We start from the raw sequence: 18,366 nt of genomic DNA, 5'->3' as shown, positions 1-18,366 counted from the left end.
GGTAAAATTTACCATCCCTCCTCTGTTTGTTTTTATTTTTTTGTGATTGCATTAAAATTCACTTTCTTCCTATGAGGTGTTTTATGAGGACTAATTTTACCAGCATTGGCAGCCCATGAACCATCCCTGCCTCCTGCTCATGCTCATTTACCCCATAGAGGATAAGTTTAGGATTTTTAAACTAGGCCAAAATCAAATAAAAAGAATCATATTTCACCACAAGATGACACCAACCTCGTTTCGCTCCTCCTACTCATGCTTGGAGCAGATTTTTCATCAAAATAGGGCTATTAGTGGCGGTAAATGTGGGCTCACTGGTTCTCTCCTCTCCAAAGCGTCTTTTATCTCGGCTCCCTCTGGTGTCTTTTTCCTCCGTAAGCTGGAGTCAGTTGAGTAAAAGACACTACGGGGAAAAGAGAAAGAATGAGTAGAAATTCCCCCTGCTGTCTCCCATATAAAACGCTCCCAGATCGCAGCCAATGGCCAGCATGGATTATCATTAATCATGCGTAGGTGTATCATCTAGGGGGGGAAGAAGAGGAGGTCAGAGGAAATAAGTGAGAGGAAAAGGGGGGAAGCAGGTGGGAGAGGAGGAGTGAGGCCCGGGTGAGATGGGTGAATGAATGCACTGTAGTCGCACTGGCAGCGTATACAAATGGACTGAATTGCTTTCAGTGTCCGTGCTTTGCACAGCGATGCCTCTATATGGGGTTGTATAGACACCCATTTGTATGGAGGGGACGTTGTCTCACTGTCAGGCAATTTAAACCTGTGTGAATGTGAATCCGGGCAGGGGCCGATTTCTTGTTCAGGCGGAGCCGTGTTCACGAGGAGTTTGACAAACAATTCTTGCGAGGCTTTGCAGGGATGAGCGAGCCATGTAACATAAAAAAAAAACAGGAAATGAGGAGACAGTCAAAGTTTTATCCCATTTTACGTGGGCCAGATATCCAGCTGTGCTGTTCAAATATGCAAAGCTACAGGCGTGCATGTGTGCTTGTGTTTGTGTCAGGCTCCCTAATCCTGCTTATGTACACTGAGCCACAGTGGAGCAGGGGGCTGGATACAGGGATGTGTTAAGGGCACAGTATCTGCAAGGACTTTTCAATGCAAGAGGAACAACGGTCTCTAAACCCTGAGAAGCTGTATGCTCTCCCTCCCTCCCTCTCCCTCTCTCTCTCATTCACCGTTGTACAGTATAAACCTGACAAATACATTTGCATGAAACTTTTCTTTCCCAGCCTCCAAATAGAGCCTTTTCTGCCTGATCCCATCCTGATAAGAACAAAAGCCGTTTATGAGATTTAGAGAAGGAGAGAGAGAGATAGAGAGAGAGAGAGAGAGAGAGAGAGAGAGAGAGAGAGAGAGAGAGAGAGACTAAGGCTTTGTGTGAGAGAGAGAATAAAATGGAAAAACCGAGAGCCAGAGAGGATTAAAGAAAGGAAGACAGAAGGAGTGAGAGATATTCCTGTCGCTGAACCCGGTAGCTTGGAACCGCCTAATCCCAGATTTTTATGGGTGTTGTTTTTCCTGAAAAGCTTTTGGATTATGAGTGGCTGTTGCATTATAACGCCTGTATCTCATTGTGCTCAGGAGATTATGAACGTGACCCTATGGCCCTGCTGCTCAGATGGGTTGATGGAGCTGGGAGGTCAAGACTGGAGGCGAAAGAAAGGAAGAAAGAGGGGAGACTCTTTTTTTATAGATACGGTTTTGAAAATGATATCAATGGCAGAACGGAAACAGAAAAGACAATTCTCTCTATCTTCCCCCAGTTAATTCTGACCCAGCGGTTTTCTTTCTTCCACTTTATTTGTCCTGAGTAAATATAAAGGCCCTGGGTGCCAAATTTCAACAAGTCACATTTGCACACTTTGCATTAGAATCTATCCTCACTTTTGCCACTGAATATTTTAAAACGAGATAGAAACGCGTCTTGTCGCAGCTTCTCTTGTTGCACGCAGAGAGAGTTCTCCAGCTGGTGTGCATATCATCCTTCACATGTGGGATAACTGACTCCCATTGACACGTGGATATCCGAAATAGGTTTGAGGAGCTTCACTGTCATCTACATGTGTGAAAAACAAAAACATATGTCATTAGTTTAAAATTTGACACTTTGTTAACACGAAGGAAATAAGCAGCCATTATGGTCAAAAGACCAACACTGACTCAGGTTTGGAGACGGGACACAAGCCTTGGTCTCTAGTCAAAACATCACAAATATACTCTGAAGTTCAGGCCTGAATGTAAACACCAAATAAAAACCTAAACAACCAGAGTGGATTTATTTTGTGTACAGAGGACGGACTGTTCCTGCAGAACTGTCCCTGTCGCAGGCCTGTTGTGTTACCGTTAGGGAACAGGCTGACAAGTAGGAAGAGGGCGTAAGGAAGTGACATTGTGAGAAGGGGAGAACAGAACATCGAGTGGTGACACGATTCTCCTCATTTTCTTAGCAACACAACGAGTGGCTCATTTGTTGTGTCTATCAAAGTCAACCTCATGTGAGGAAGCTGCTGTCCTGGCGGCTTTCAGGTATTGTTATATCTTCGATCAGGCTATTTACATCATCACCAATACCAGCACGAGCATTGCACTGTTATGAATAATTTAGTTTTCCAGGGGCCACACTGGAGACATGCAGAGATCCGAGACGTCATTAAAGCTGCACAAATCAACAGTCTTATCAGTCGAATAGTGTGAATGTTTTCGTAACATGTATCCGGGCTCCTTTTGAATTCCCCCGTGCTCTTTTACATGTTTTCCACCTCAAGCTTTTGACCCTTGAAACTCTAAAATGCTTCCCGAGGTTTTTTCAGTGCCAAACAGACAAAGGTGAAGACTAACTGGTGAACATGGTGGAGAATATAAGTAGAAAGTCAAATTTTTTCCTCAGGAGATGTCTGAGGCTATTTGGACCTACCACATGTTAGTGGACAAAATGTATTATATTCTGATAATATCAGAGCTTAAGATTAAATTATTTCTCACTTACACAAAAGCACTGTGTACCTAACTGCATGTGTGTCACAAAATGAGTCTGTCCATGTGAAAAAATAGTGAATATATCCTTCCACTTTTAGTGCAGTGTTACTGCCATGCACAGTAAATGTCAGTCAAACAGAAGGAAATTACTCGTACACTGAGAGCAGACCACTGCAAGGTATGTCTAGGATGTCTGTAATGTAATTTTAATGGAGCTAAAGTGTAGTGTAGTTCCTGATAATGAGAATCTCGTGCGTGGCTCGTCGAGCTTTCATGCTGCAATGTGCAGCCATCAATTAGCAATGAGGGCGGAGACCGGTCTTTCATGCCCGTCGTAGCTTTGAAGGAATTAGTCCGTTTGAACATTTACATCTTTTGGGTGAAAGAGCACGAGACGGGAACAGACAGAGAGAGCAGAGTCGGTCGGTTGCACCCTGCTGCTTTATCTGAGATGAAGTTTTCTCATCTCGCAGCTCAACGGTACAGCCTCTGATAAGTTATTTCGCTGGAAAGTTGCTTGACATGGTAACTCACATTATTCAGGCTTCTTCAGCAGTTTCACTCTTTGAAATAAAAGCTCAGATTTCTTGATTAAGGGAAACAACTTTTTTAGGGATCCCTGACTTTCCTCAAAGATACATGAAATTTGAAATAGACCTGTGTGTGTGTCTACTTTTCGTTCATACATGTACAAACAGCGGATACAGGGCCATGTCTCTTAGTACATTTCCTGAGGGAGTTATTAGTTGCGCATGGGGTCAGTGGGAATAATAAAAGACAACCCAGCCTGACGGACAGAGGAGACACACAGAAAGACAGGAGGGAGTGCACCAGTGAACATTAGCAAGGCAAGGGATAGTAAGAACAGAGGAGCTGCCATCCAAATGGATTAAACAACACGAAACAACAACAGTGACAGCTACACCTTCCAGCTGCTGTCTTTCATATGCTAATGCTGGTATTACTGCCTGCCAATGCAACACAGGAGACAATCAGCGTGTCTGTGTGTGTGTGTTTGTGTTGCTCATTCCTAATGAAGTGATGCGCTAAGCACTCTGTGCCACATGGTAGCGGTAACAAGAGTCATCTGGCAGGGTTTGGAAACACATGCACACGTGCCCGCATAACATTGTGTAATAAGCTTTCATCTTCACTTTGATGTTTTTACATGAAATGAAATGGAACACAATACTGCGCTGGACAAGTTTTTGTGACACCAATGTGAACAATCCAGTATTGTAAAAGGTGGCAGGCCAAGGGACATTTCATTATTTTTCTGAAAGGATAAGTCTGGTTATAATTTTCTCACTGGCAACAAATCCAACGAAAAGGGCAACACTACTAATGAAACAATCTCAGTAATGACTCCTGCCAGTGGAGCTACAGCCGATACAGGAGATTCCACGGAGATCCATTTGTTCTTTATGCAACCACTGTTAAACAAAACGTATCCAACAAATTAATTGAGCCACAGCATTGAACTGGATGACACGGCCCTACATACAACTGAACATGGTTTCTTCTGAGTCTGACAATCACATATTCGCTGTCCTGTTACCATTTGTACATGCACCAAAAACCACAGCTGAAATTAATCCCAAACAAAGGCGTTATTCACCCTTGTTTGAGTGACAGTTTCTCAAAACGAGAGTGCCCACGTATTGTATGAAATAGAAACATATACGTAAGTGTATCTATAATTTTTTTTTTGTAGATTTGCAACTTCAGAAGGAACCAGTTGACTTGGAAAGCCACAGACAGCCTGAGGAAGCTGTAACGTATTCAGAGTCTGACACACACACGGTTGGTTCTGATTTCATCAAAGGATTTGTTGGTAATTAACAAAAACATATGAAATATTAAGAGTCTTACTATTTATTTAGTCAACAAGCCTGAAAGTCAAAGCCAAAAAGGATGTGCTTCCTGTTATTCAGCTCTTTTGATCCTGATCCAGTTCCTTTTGATAGATTTTAATGTGAAAAGTTTTCATTTGTGGTTCTCAAGCAGACAAGTGAGAGAAACCTGAGGGTTCTCTGCCCAACAGGATAGAAAAGACAGACAATTGTTTGTTAATTTTAGACGTCTTTGATTTTGAAGAAAGTTGTGGGTTCAAACAGTTGTTTGTCTCTTTGTGGCGACATAATGATTCAATCCCTTCAATCCCCCCCCTTGCCCAATATCCCAGTGCCGCTCCAAAGGTGGAGCAGATAATGAATGGATAACTGGTTAAAAAGTCTGATTAATTTGATTATATATTTTAGAAATCACTGACATAAGAGGGGAAGGTCAATGGTAATGACATTTTCATTTATGATGAACTGGTACAATTTCAATGGGTCATAAGCCTAAAAGATTTGGATCCTCTTACTGGGCCATATTTGAATGTATTTATGTATGTATCAACTTATTAATTTTGTTTTCATGCTCTCCTTTACCTCTGTTACAAGAGGTTTATGGCTACGAATCAACTGTTCCAGAACCAGGTTACTGCTAGTACAGAACAGAAAGAATCACAGTGAGGATTACATGGCGGAGCTGCCATATGGTAGAATGTCTGCAATCATTAATTTCTCTTATTATACGCGGCCATATGGCAAACTGCTCATGTCTGTAAGGATTATCTCATGGTCCAGTAGCATTTGTCTCCATTCCAGCTGTTTTACTGAGCTGGTTTACCATTCACTTCAGTGATTGAAGGACGTGTATGACAATAAATGTGATTAAACTATTTTGAGCTGCTCTATTAATATGTCCACGAGGCTGTCCCTGTGTGCATGTGTGTGTGTGTGTGTGTGTGTGTGTGCACTACTGCTTGTCCACAGAACATCCTGGGCTGTCATGTGGTCTGTAAAGCTTGCCTCTCTGGGAATTGACTATCTATTCTCTTACAGGGATGCACCAAGGTCTGTGATTGGCACATGTTGAATTCATCTCGTGTCATTGGGAGGCCACCAACAGGAGCAAGTGAGAGGGTGTGTGTTTGTGTGTGTGTGTGTGTGTATGTACTGTATATGTGTGGGCGAGGATGTATGTGTGTAAATGCCACGGATCCCAATGGAATTAGGTTGATTTCCGATGGCTTTATAGCAGCCCTGGGACCTTGCATGCATGCGTGTTTCTGTTTGTTATCTTGCTGTCCACATGCTGAGTGTAACTCTGCTGCCAGTGCAGTGCACAAATCCCATGGTCGGGTTATCCATGATTCACCCATGTTACTTGAGAGAGAGGGAGAGAGCTAAGAACGAGGAGGTCGAGAGAGAGACAGAGAGGGAGAGAGAGAGAGAGAGAGAGAGAGAGAGAGAGAGAGAGTGCTTTGGTATATTAAGGAGATAATACAGAGGGATCACAAAATGAGGAATAAAAACACAGAGGTTGGCTCAAGGTAAAAACAGGAAATAGGAGCAGGAGAGGAGGAGTGCTGAAGGTTTGAGAGTGAGGATGGAAAAGAGGAGGAGAGAGATCAGTAATCGGAACTCTTTGACAGAGTAACAGATTAGCTCACTGGGTGAAATGATATATGACTGGCACCGGGCCTCCTCACATGCACACGCACACAATCACACCCCCACTATGGATCAATTACTCTGTCATCCATGTGTGCAACCATACATCATCCCCTCGATTACATCTTTCTCTCTCGCACACACACACACAGACACACACACACACACATACAGTGGTACTTCTGTGCTGACTCCTCTATCTACTCCACTAGAACTTCAGCTGTACTTTGTTTCATCGACTGTGTTTGTGGGTGTGGGTCGAGTGTTTTACGACCACGCTTCGCCACCACCTTAACACCTACTACTGTCCATATATTGATGCCACAGGGAAAAACTGCACACCTCACACACACACACACACACACACACACATGCACATACAGTCACACACACACACACAAACACACAAACATACACACACACACCAGAGCCAGTGGAGCTGCTTCTTTAAATGAACTGCCCTGGTCAGAGTGACCGAGTCTGGACAAAGTTATTTGTCTGTAAACTTCTTTGGACATTTCGGGTCATTTCATTCCCCCACCACAACCACCACCACCACCCTCCTCCACACACACCAACACAGGTCAACATGGTGCCGATCACCCTCTGCTCTTGTTGGAGTAGTCTACTGGGAAATGCCCATAGTTCAGCTAACGTGAGTTCAATCTAATTTGAACTTCAGACAGCCCGGGGAGAGGGAGCGAAGGAGCCAATATTGTTTTGTCCTTCATGAAGTGACACAAACATTTCAGACTCTCTGCAAGTCGAGCATCTAGGCCCCAGGAGAAGCACTGATGACGCAGTTAGAGCTGTGTGACTGTGTGTGTGGGGGTGTGTGTATTTTAGCTGCGAGGCATTAGACCATGCCTCTTTCTGTTTGTCAGCAATTCTGTCCCTGACCACGATGAATATCATGTGTCCAACAGGTTTTGTCGCAGCCCATATGGTCCTCCTCACATAAGTGGACGGCATAATTCACGTATATTGCATATACCTCTCTGCAAGCGGTTGTTTTCTCATGAAGCCGCTAGGGAGCGCTGCTCCACCTCTGACAGTGGAGCAGCGCGTCTCCGTGTCTTCCAGACGGCCAGACAGGAGCGCTACAACAGTCTCCCTGACTCCCCGAACGCACCGCACCTCTGTCCCGCCACACCGGCTACACTTTATCATCATATCCCCTCAAAGAGGACGGAGAGGAGGGCACCGGTGCACACCAGAAGCCTGACTGAGGGGGTTCAAGCTGGATGTTTCCTTCGCGTTGGTATGGCTCAATAAGTAAGTTTCCCGTCTCACCGGCTGCGCACTAGAGGAGGAGAGCAGCGGAACTTTCACGGGACCATTCCCTGCACCTTTTCGGGCAGTTCGCGCTTTTCTAGCCATAGGAGCAAATATCTGCCACCGGCTCCCCTTTCTCTCCAGACCGGAGGCTGCGGAAGTGGATGGTATGGTGTAACTTTTCCGCTCCAGCCGAACCTGAGCGGCCGGTGTGCAGAGAGGAGCCGTTTTATGGTGCTGGAGAGGGGGATGCGAGCCTCTCCTCCGTCTCGGATATCGGAGCGGCTATGAGGAGAGAGGTCAACCTGCTGGGCTAAAGAGAACAAGACCACACCACACCAACAGGTATGGATCCATGGATCTGAAATCCACGGTGCCTGCTGTGGTTTTAAGTAAATGGAAAGTGTCCTTGATGTAAAAAAAAAAGAAGTGACTGTCTACTGGTCGTGTCTTTGAAACCAATTTACGCACGGATTAGATTACACCTCATCCTCTCCTTTTAGGAGAAGAGATTCGATTTTCCGAAGGCTCTAGTTGTGCCCAAAAGACTGATCATGGTTAGTTCCATCAACCGGCTCGGTTTTGAGTTTTATCATCACGGTTGTGATTTTATAGCGAAGACAAATGATTGCGGTTATTCCATGTGTTGCCTTTCTCTATCATCTCTCTCTCTCTCTGACACACACACACACACACTCACACTCACACTCACACACGCACACACACACACACACGCACACACACACACACACACACATACACACACAAGCAGGTCTTGGATGTGCGCGTATTCGGGCATATGGCGCCGGGTTCAGTGCGCTATTTTAAGCAGAGCTGGTGTTTAGCAGCGGGAAACAGCTGTCTTAATTCTTGTAGACGATTCTATGAGCTGAGATATTTCCACTGGTTCTAAATGAACTACAACCTTGCCTTTATTTAAGAGAGAAAGTATATATAAGGGACCTCTATACTCCCCTTTGACGCGTGACGCACTATGATACTGGAAAACAGACGCACTCACTCAGCAGTGGTTTGTATTGACTTCACGCGGCAGGAAATAAAACGTGCACTCTTTTAACAGATTTAGAAAGAGAAGATGCGGAGAATCACATGCACCATTACACCAGAGCTGAGCGTCCTCTGCGCAGCGCCATGGATCACCTGATGATCTGGTGACAGTGATGGAAATAGTGCACCAGTTTCTTATGAGGCTCTGGTTCTGAGGCTGAGAGTGACTACTTTTAGGTATGGATATTTTTACATGCAACAGGTCACAGGATTGAAAACATATGACTGCTTCTGGTCTTTACATAACCAGGATCTGTTTGGAAACACAATTTTAATCCAACACAAAGATGATCATCCCTGCTTTAAGTATATTGCTCCAGCTGCCTCTTATTTCTCCCTCTCCCTCTATATTTCACAAAACCTCTTCACAGAACTTAGAGGAGGTGAGGCAGAGGAGTGGCGTGAGGAAGTTACAAAATAAGCTGACAGAGGACTGACAGTGAGACATGATTGACAGGAGAGGAAGATGCAGGGATGTGTGAAGAGTAGAGTGGGATATAAGGAAGATTGGATTACGATGGTGTTGGGGGGGAGGGGGGGGGGGGACTACATTCGAAGAAACAAATGTGTGGTCACTGATTACTTGCTCCCAGAATGGTTTTCAAATGTATTTTTAATGTGACCACAGGCTGATGAATACCAGCATGAAATGTTGCCTCACCAGTTTATTCGATAAATCCTTTTGGTCGTCTGCTCAGACAACTAATCACAGGTACACAGATGTGCGACAAAGAAAAGAAGAGAACGAAAGGAGCGATAGATAATCAGAGGATGGAAGTTAATGTGAGCAGGAGAAACCTGTGTTCAGAGTAATAAATCAAAAAATAGAATGTTTAAAACGCATTTGTGTAAGTATATCATTACAAATCGACTTTTGTGAAGTGTCATTTAGGAAACATTTGCACCCTCCCTCCAGCCACAGGCTGCACACACGCTCCAATAAATAAAGCAACAGTGAAGTTCTTCTCCTCATGGTTATTTCTTAACTATGAAATGCAGTGTTGGCTCAATCACATTATAGCTCTCTGGAAATGAGTCGATTTAACTGTGTGTCTGTGCACCTGTAATTCCATCTTTGTGAGGACATTGCTGGAGTTTGAGTTAGAGGCCTGGGTTCAGGTCACAGTATTGGTTAAGATTTTGGTTATGGGCTGCATTAAGAAGGGTATTCTCAAGCATAAAAGTATAAAGTCACGTGTGTTCACAATTTCTTAATGTTATGGGAATTCAGATTTTTTTTTCACAGTCACATTGTGGGGACTCATCTCTCATCAGGAGCAAAAAGCTGATCCCTATGGTCATTCCCTGTCTAATGATGTATGATCAACAAGTCCAACAACCTATAAATGGCAATGCAGGTCTTATATGACCCATTCGGGACTGTGGCATTCTGGACCATATAAACACCTGGTTGAGGTTATGGAACATGCATGACAGGAAATGAAGAGCATCCATTAGTATGTGATGATTAAGGTAAAGATGGCAGGTTAATAATGAAAGGGAGATGCAACAAAGATCATAGCTAATATCTTGATCACTATACTATAGGGACTCCCCATGAAAAGCACAGCAGGGGATAAAGCACTTCTCTGCAAACCAGGCGCATACTCAATTTACCAATTTATCAAACTCATCGTTACTTTAGGTGTTTTTCAGAAAGCGCTCCTTACAGTTACCTAGAGCTCAAGGTGACTTCATCAATTGTCTCAAGAACATGAAAAGCAGAGTCATACTCAAAAATACAGTAAGCTTTTATGTTTCCATACCTCACAACTTCCATATGTGTCCCTGTGCACCTTTAACACACACTCACCCCTTCCCTGCATTTCTCTCACACACTGCCTTTATCGCTTCTACCAATAAGCCCCCTGGGCCATGGGAGTAATGTCAAAGCTCCTGTCCAGAGAGGGGCGAACAGAGAGAGAGAGAGAGAACAACCAGCAGAAATAAAAAGTACAGTATGTGTCCTGCAGAAGGCGATCTCTTTTTCATTTGCCACCTCCTGTAGCTTTGCGTGATGAGAAGAGAACAAGAGCAAATGGAAAAAAGAATGAGAACGAGAGAGACACACACCTAGACATTGGAAGAGAAAGGGGAGAAACAGAAACAACGCTACAGGGGATAAATAAAAATAAATAAAAAGCATGTGTCCTATAAAAAGGGTTCTGTATTTCATTGTCCTTCTCCAGAAGCTGTGTGTGGTGTGCTGAGGCCCGGGGGGGGGGACGAGTAGCCACTCTAAATGTGTGTAACACACATAAAGAAATTGTTTCTGGGAGATCGGGCCCCGTAAATTCATTCCCAGCCGCCAGCCCCGTTCTTATCCCACCTCCCAAAGGTGAGCTATAACATCCAAACACATATATTTTTTAGATTCTCTCTCTCAACACACACACACACACAGGCACGCACACACACACACACGCACGCGCGCGCACAAACACACACACACAGACACAAATCTTTCAGCAGAACCTCGTCTTATTTATATGCAATCTTTGCTCGGAATGCGTGGATATATTGCACACACAATTTCACACACACACACACACACAGACACACACACATACATACACACACACACACACACATACACGACTTTGCTCCCAAATGGTTTTTGTGGGACAGTAACGGTCACAGCTACAAAAACATGGGTACCTGCTGTGGAACAGAGCAGCGGCAGATACTGCGCTCACAGCTCCAGGATTACCTTAGCCTGAACAAACTCCATTACTGCCTCTATTACCCGGGTATACACAGCCCGGGAAAAAGCACTTTGCAGAGCTGCTGTTTACCCAGCACCTCTGTGCCCCACACACTGTTTCCCTTGACTACAGAGCAAAGTCGGGTTGAAGAGAGAGGAGAAAGTTGCACGGGAGGAAAACCTGAAGTCAGCCTGTCAGGTATTCTCGTGGTCTTGCAGCATGGTGCAGAGACAACAAGAATAATGAATCAATTTGATTTTTATATGATATATGCCGAACGTTTTTATAACCAGTTTACAAGCAAATATATATTATATATATAAAAATGGCGAATATATACCTATATTGAATATAACACATGTAAATTTAGAAGTTTTGGACAAGTTGTCAAAGAAAATAAGCATGTTTTAAAACATTACACTTTTCTTATTTAGTATTATCCACTATATTTATAACTGAGTTATCTATCCCCTCATATATCAAACTAAAAGCACAAAAAAGTTCTGGTTACAGCCTCTAAAACGTTCTACATAATATAATGATAAAGGGCCTAACAGATAATTTAAGAGATTCTGCAGAACAATTTACAAGTTGATCTGAGGAATGAAAAAGTTGGATAAATGCTACAAAAATATAACCAGTTACATCCTTATAGCATTATTTTGAATGTTGTTTTAAACTGACGGTCCATAGGACATTTCAAAATATATTTTTTAGATTTCACACTTTACTGAGTACTGCTTTAGTTCCTTTATCAAACTAAAATGCCAAATATCCTCCAACTTTGATCATAATATAAATATTCTCCATTTGCAATTGTTAATTAATTGATGTGTTATGTTCAGTTATCAAGCATATTGTATTGCTTAAAAAGTGACATCGATTCTCCTGAGTTGTTGATTATACAAAACGATCTGTGATTCTGCCATTTCTCATTATCTTTGACATCGTGTACAAATAATTACTCAATTAACTGAGAATAATAAGCACTAGGTGATAGATAATAATCGTTCAGATCAGACACAGACATTGATGGCAGTGCTCTCCTTTGACTAATGACGGTATGTGATAGGGCAACGGTGAGTGATGCTCTGTGTGTGTGTGTGTTTATACACAAGTGATTGCCAAGGCCCTACAGTAGGTGATTGCAGCGCCAGCGATACAATGCTCATAGGCTTGTGCAAAACAGCAAGTGGACGTGAAGAAGGTTAATAAGGGAGAGCATGAGCAGGAGCGTGAGTGAGTGTGTGCTCCTGTGTGTGAAACTGCATCCTGAGAGAGTGTGCGTGTGTGTGTCCGAGGTGAGTGATGAACTGCCATGTATTTGAGTTGAGAGCCATCCATCACCCTCATCAGTGACTCTGGGGTCCTGTCGGTACATGTTTCCCTTCATTTACACTGTTAATGGCCATCTCTCTTCGCCAAACGTGCTGCCTCACTGTTGGTCTCACCTTAAATTAAAAATGTAAATTTTTCCTCAGCTAAGCAATCACACCATTGATAAAAATCACTTGGGCACAGAGGCCTATGCATCAGTAAGTGAATGGATCCCTGGTTGTAAAGCTGCAGCCGTTGAGTGCAGATCCCAACTGGTTTCAGCTAGAGTCAGTCTGCTGGTAAAAGCCATTAGATTCTGATGCGAGCTCTTGATCCCAGCTCATAGCTCAGCAGCAAAACATTTACAACAATGTTATCACATAATCAACATGTGTGTGGTTTTCAAAACATACTGTGATCATGTTGGGCAGTAACACATCTCTTAGTTAACACATTACCTAGTTACAGTAATTTGATTAGTTTTGTCAGTAATACACAGCATATTACATTATAATTTGAAATTGCATTACACTTACTAGTGTGTGTGTGTGTACCTCTATCAAAGAATGAGAAATATAAATTCTAAAAATGCTGAAATCTCATGCAGTACTCAAAAGTACTAATGAGTCTGTTCAGTTTGAAGATTCAGTGCTCCACTTCCTCCCACTTATCCAGAAATCAAGCTGTAGCGATTGGTGGACTAAAGCAAATGAACACTTGAACATGTGTATGATAGGAAATTTACCTGATGTTCACTTTGACTTTTATGTTTGGTTCATATCCCATCTGTTAACAAGGAGGAGGCGGGATTTATGAACTATATTCAGCTTCACTTTTTGGAAGCAGTCATATCATCCATCTTTACATACAGTCTGTGGCTCCGACTCTTGATGAAGCTAAGAACATTTGAACGCCCTTATTAACATCAGTACATCACAATTTGTTTCTGGGAAAGTGATGAGTCCTGTTTTGCTGGAAAGAAAATAGTTTGCCTCGTAAGCAGGTTCACTTACTAATAATTGACAGTATTTCAGAAAGATTTCATGTTGTAGTGTCATGGCGGCAGTATCATGGAAGCTAAATTCATGGTGGTGCAGGTGAATTCCCAGCGCTGTAGCCAACCTGATCGGACAGTCGGTAACTTATCAAGAAAGTAATTTAATTTGTTGATTTTTGCGCAGTTACAACTTCTGGTAATGAATGGTGTCCCTTTCAGCAGTGGTTATAAACGCACCCACACATCGAGGCTGTAGCTCTGGGGGCTCAGAGCTGACTCATTATGGCAAAGAGGAACCAGAACTCAGAGCTGCATACACACACACACACACATACACACACACAAACACACACATACACACACTCACACACACACACACCGAACACACACACAACCCTCCAGCTCTGGCAGCTTTCTTCATCAACAACAACTCCAAAGCTATCACTGTGGTCATTAGGCCAGCATAATCAGGCCTTGAATATGTGCGTGTCTGTGTGGGTGTGTTCTATCCCTGCTCTCCTGAGGCCTGTGTGTGTGACTCTTGCCTTGGTCATTCCTTCGGCAATGGTTAGGAGTAAATAACGGTCGAGAATAAATGATGTCTGAAAGGCTGTGACATGAGAACCGCGGAGACACTGATGAACTGAGCCACTGTTGACAGAGTGTAATGATGGTAATAAACTCACTCTCTCACTCCGCCTTCTCTTTCCTTTCATATATTTCTTTTGCCAGTGTGTAGCTCTGGGCCAGTCCTACTGGCTGCTTGTGTTTGTCTGTGTACGCCCTTTTATCTTGTAGTCTTTGATTATGTTCTTATAAGTGAAACCACTAGCTATTTTATGGCTGCCTCATTAGGCTGTCAGACAAGCCCACGGCACATCCAATTACATCTAATTATGCAATTATGAATTCAGTATGAAGCTTTATATACTGTGGATGTTTGCGCTGTAGCCCTTACGCAGGAGTAATTAGTGCAGTTTGTTTGTGCGTAGCTGTTGTGTATGTGAAGCTCACTAATGGCAATGATAATCAAGATGATGGAGAAATATGCATGCACAAACCCACACGTGTTTTATCACTCAATGTCAACATAGAACACCAATACGGGTAGGAATATTTTCCTTGATGAGGCTACAGACGATCAGTGCTGTAGAGATGACACTTTGTATTTAACTTTGTTCAAATGTGGTAAAAAATGAAATGTTCAAACTTTACCAGTTTAGTTTCCAAATGTCTATCTATAATCACAAAAGAATGTTTGAAGTGGTTTGCCTTGTCTGACTCCAGCAGAGTCCACACTCAGGGTCCACTTCAACCCAATAGGGTTCAACCCAATCTACAAGCCCATTGGCCAAGGTCTGATGACAAATAAGTCTTTGGGGTAACGGCCAATATTGTGGGGATTCTGGTCTCAACAGTGGATATCCAGGCCAAGACTCTGTCTTTTGTTTGCTGTACAAAGTCCTACCTGTTGCATTACATTTTACGTTTACGCATAAATCTTTCTCCCAACAAAACACAACCAGTAATACTTATGTTGGTGTTTTTGGTCAAGATGACTGTGGCAAGGAAAGTTGCAGACAGCCAGACACCAACCACTCGCTTTATCTATATCTTGTGCAAAAAAAAAAGAGCAAACATAAACATAAACATAAACTTAAATACAATACACAACCTATTTTTTTGACTAGCTCAGTTCAGCTCTATGGCTTAGTCACTCCAGTCTCTTCTCCATGCGTTTCTCTCTGCTGCCTTTAACCAGGTACAGCTACATCAGCTATCAGCTGCGCTCACTACCCCCCGGGTACAGCTGGAGGTGCTCCCTGAATACAGATATATTAAAAAGACAATGCATTTTGGTGGATGTGTTACGCATCTTTTCCTGTTAACCTGTTGGCAACCAAATCCTGCTCCAATGAGATTGTCAAACTAGAAACAGAAACCAGAACCTTCCCCCAAATCGTGTCCCTCGCCTACAGATTCTCCATACTCACATGCAGAAAGTGTTTATAAAGATTACTCTCAACGTGACCTTCTGCATGACTTCTGCCCCACCAGTAAACTAAGCCAAGCCGTGCAGACACAACTATGCAAAGCAGTGCCAACTGACACTAAACATTAGGAGAATTTGCACCATGGAAGTAATTTGGGCTCCGTTGTTGAGCTTTGTGCACTAACCTCAGACTCCAACTATAGAAGAGACTCACATTCTAGCAAAGAAATGAATAAATCTACACAACACACTCCACCCAACAGCTCAGCTCAGCTGCTTCATCTAACTGGATCCGTTAGGAAAAACCTTGGACATTATCTACATTTAAGTTAATCAGGCGTAAAGACTGAATGCTTCTGTTACAGCAGCACCAATAGTCCAGTGTTAAAGCAGCCTACAGTCTAGTGACTAGACTCTAGTCTCACTTGCCATCTTGCTGTTGACTGCTTCCCTTTCATCACTATGGTGCCACCTGGCTCTGGAAATGGATAATAGCTAATGTTGTAATAGCTCTGTGCCCTATGTGGCTACTGTACGACAGTTACCTGGAAACAGGAAGGAGCGAAATAAGGTTCAAGTTCAGTACTGCAGTGTGTCCCCTTGTACCAATACAACAAACATTACACCACACAACATAATATTGCATTTCTTCAAAGGGAAGAACAAAGTGGATAGAGGAGAGTAACCGCCAGTGTGAGAAAGACAGCCTCTGTTGTGTTAGGCCTTCAAGGGCTTTCAGCCAATCTCATATGAATCCCATTGTTTCACTGGTTTTAGGACACTTTCCCTGTCGCCCCTTTGATATCCATTCACTGGTGATAGTCAGGAGGATCCATCGCCTACTAGGAGGGAGGGAGAATTACAAAGATTTAAAGAAGAATAATCTTCATTTAGTAGGGAATATTTTCACCTTCGTCTGTTTGTTGATTTGTTTGTATTTTCATCAGGATTTTCAAAAAGTATTGAGCCGATTTGCACGAAATTTGGTGGAAAGATGGAGCATGGGCCAAAATATACATTTTGATGTATGTGTATAGCAAGTATAAATGAGGCAATTTCTTTCTTCCCATTTTTGGATCTTGATGTAAAAAATCATAGATTTATGGTATTCTAACTCTATGAGTTTGTATAATTTTATACTATTTAAGAGCAACACAGACATATATAGGTTTGTTTGGCATTGGCATAGGGGCACACTCTTCCAATTGCCATTTACATTTTCTGGCTCTGAATTTAGCTTTTTGGCTGCTAAACACATGTGCCCTCTACTGGCCAACACTCCATTTTTCAAGGCACACTGTAAACCCCTATTCAATATGACACTGTACAGTCACGCACTTTAAATTGCCACTTTGGCTTTGGCAATCAATTACTGCCCAGTCACACCTTGTTAAGAAGCTTGAGAGCAAAGGTCTGGTTCTTATCCGTACACTTCAACCCTATAACATTTCTATTTTTCTACAAGACCTGCTTCAACACCAGCACTTCAATGGATGGAGATAAAAAAAAGAACCACAGTGGAAGAGGGGAATGCTACAGTAGGTGGTGTGCTTCAGTGTGTCATGTTCCTCTACAGATCCTATTGAAGTAAGCAGGCGAGGCTGCTAGGCTCCCAGTGTGTGTGCGAGACAGCCCTGACAGTAATACAAGCAGCATCTGGCACCCCCTCCCAGGGATCACATCCCTAAGACGGTTTCTCTTACTAATCCCCTCCTAATATGACTAATATTATGACACTGCCATTAGCCACAGCATTTTGAGGGCACACACAGGGAGGAAACCACAGCCATGCACACGGCACGCAAACATATACCATATAGGAAGGATTTAAGTGTTAATCTGCATCATTTTCATATAAATTTAAACACTTTGCCGCTCAGTTTCCAACAACCGCAGTCTAGCTTTTACATTCGCTGAAAGTTATTCGTAAACATATCTGGTTGTGTCATTTCTGGAGAAATCCATTTTGTGGACAGATAACAATGCCCTTTATATTCCCACCAGCAGCCATGTTTACAGGACCTTGCTGCTCAGCCAGACTTAGTGTGTCAGTGCAGACAGGAAACAAGACTTATCAACCAATGGAGACAAGGAAGAATCAACATATGATTGTATCAACAGCAGGAAATCAAACAAGATCAATGCAGTGTTCACTTCGCACAAAGGACAATGTCACATCAGAAAATACCCACTTTATGATCCTAGCATCTCATTTCATTTCGTTTTTTGTGTGGTTAGAATGAAAAAAAATGCTCAGATGTTGGTGGATAACACATCACTCTTTCACCTCCAGCCAGGATAAGATTCAGGCTGTGTGGCAGAGACAGAGTGAGGCTCTGAATGCAGAACAAGAATTCTAATTTTAAAGCCATGAATTACCAAAAGGCTGCTTTCAATTTGATTGAATCCAGCTTTATTAGCATTCCGCCTGCCTTTACGTGATGAGGCTGAACCGGCCTTGTGTCCTCTCCCGGGCTGCAGCTGTGGCAGAGAGGAGCACAAAGAGGAGCTTAATTTGTG

At 42.9% G+C, this 18,366-nt stretch overlaps 1 protein-coding gene across 1 annotated transcript in view; it reads left to right on the top strand.

The window, feature by feature from the left end:
- Nucleotides 1-7,585: 7,585 nt before the first annotated feature.
- LOC133956274 (chemokine-like protein TAFA-3) overlaps nucleotides 7,586-18,366 on the top strand; it is a 73,542-nt gene continuing 62,761 nt past the window's right edge. Inside the window, exon 1 of the mRNA XM_062391188.1 lies at nucleotides 7,586-8,111. The gene's annotated coding sequence lies outside the window, so the exon portion shown is untranslated. The remainder of the gene's footprint in view (nucleotides 8,112-18,366) is intronic.

Source organism: Platichthys flesus, chromosome 7 (genome assembly GCF_949316205.1).
Source record: "Platichthys flesus chromosome 7, fPlaFle2.1, whole genome shotgun sequence".
NCBI lineage: Eukaryota > Metazoa > Chordata > Actinopteri > Pleuronectiformes > Pleuronectidae > Platichthys > Platichthys flesus.
Note: the sequence above shows the minus strand (reverse complement) of the source record. Positions and strands in the feature narration are given on the sequence as shown.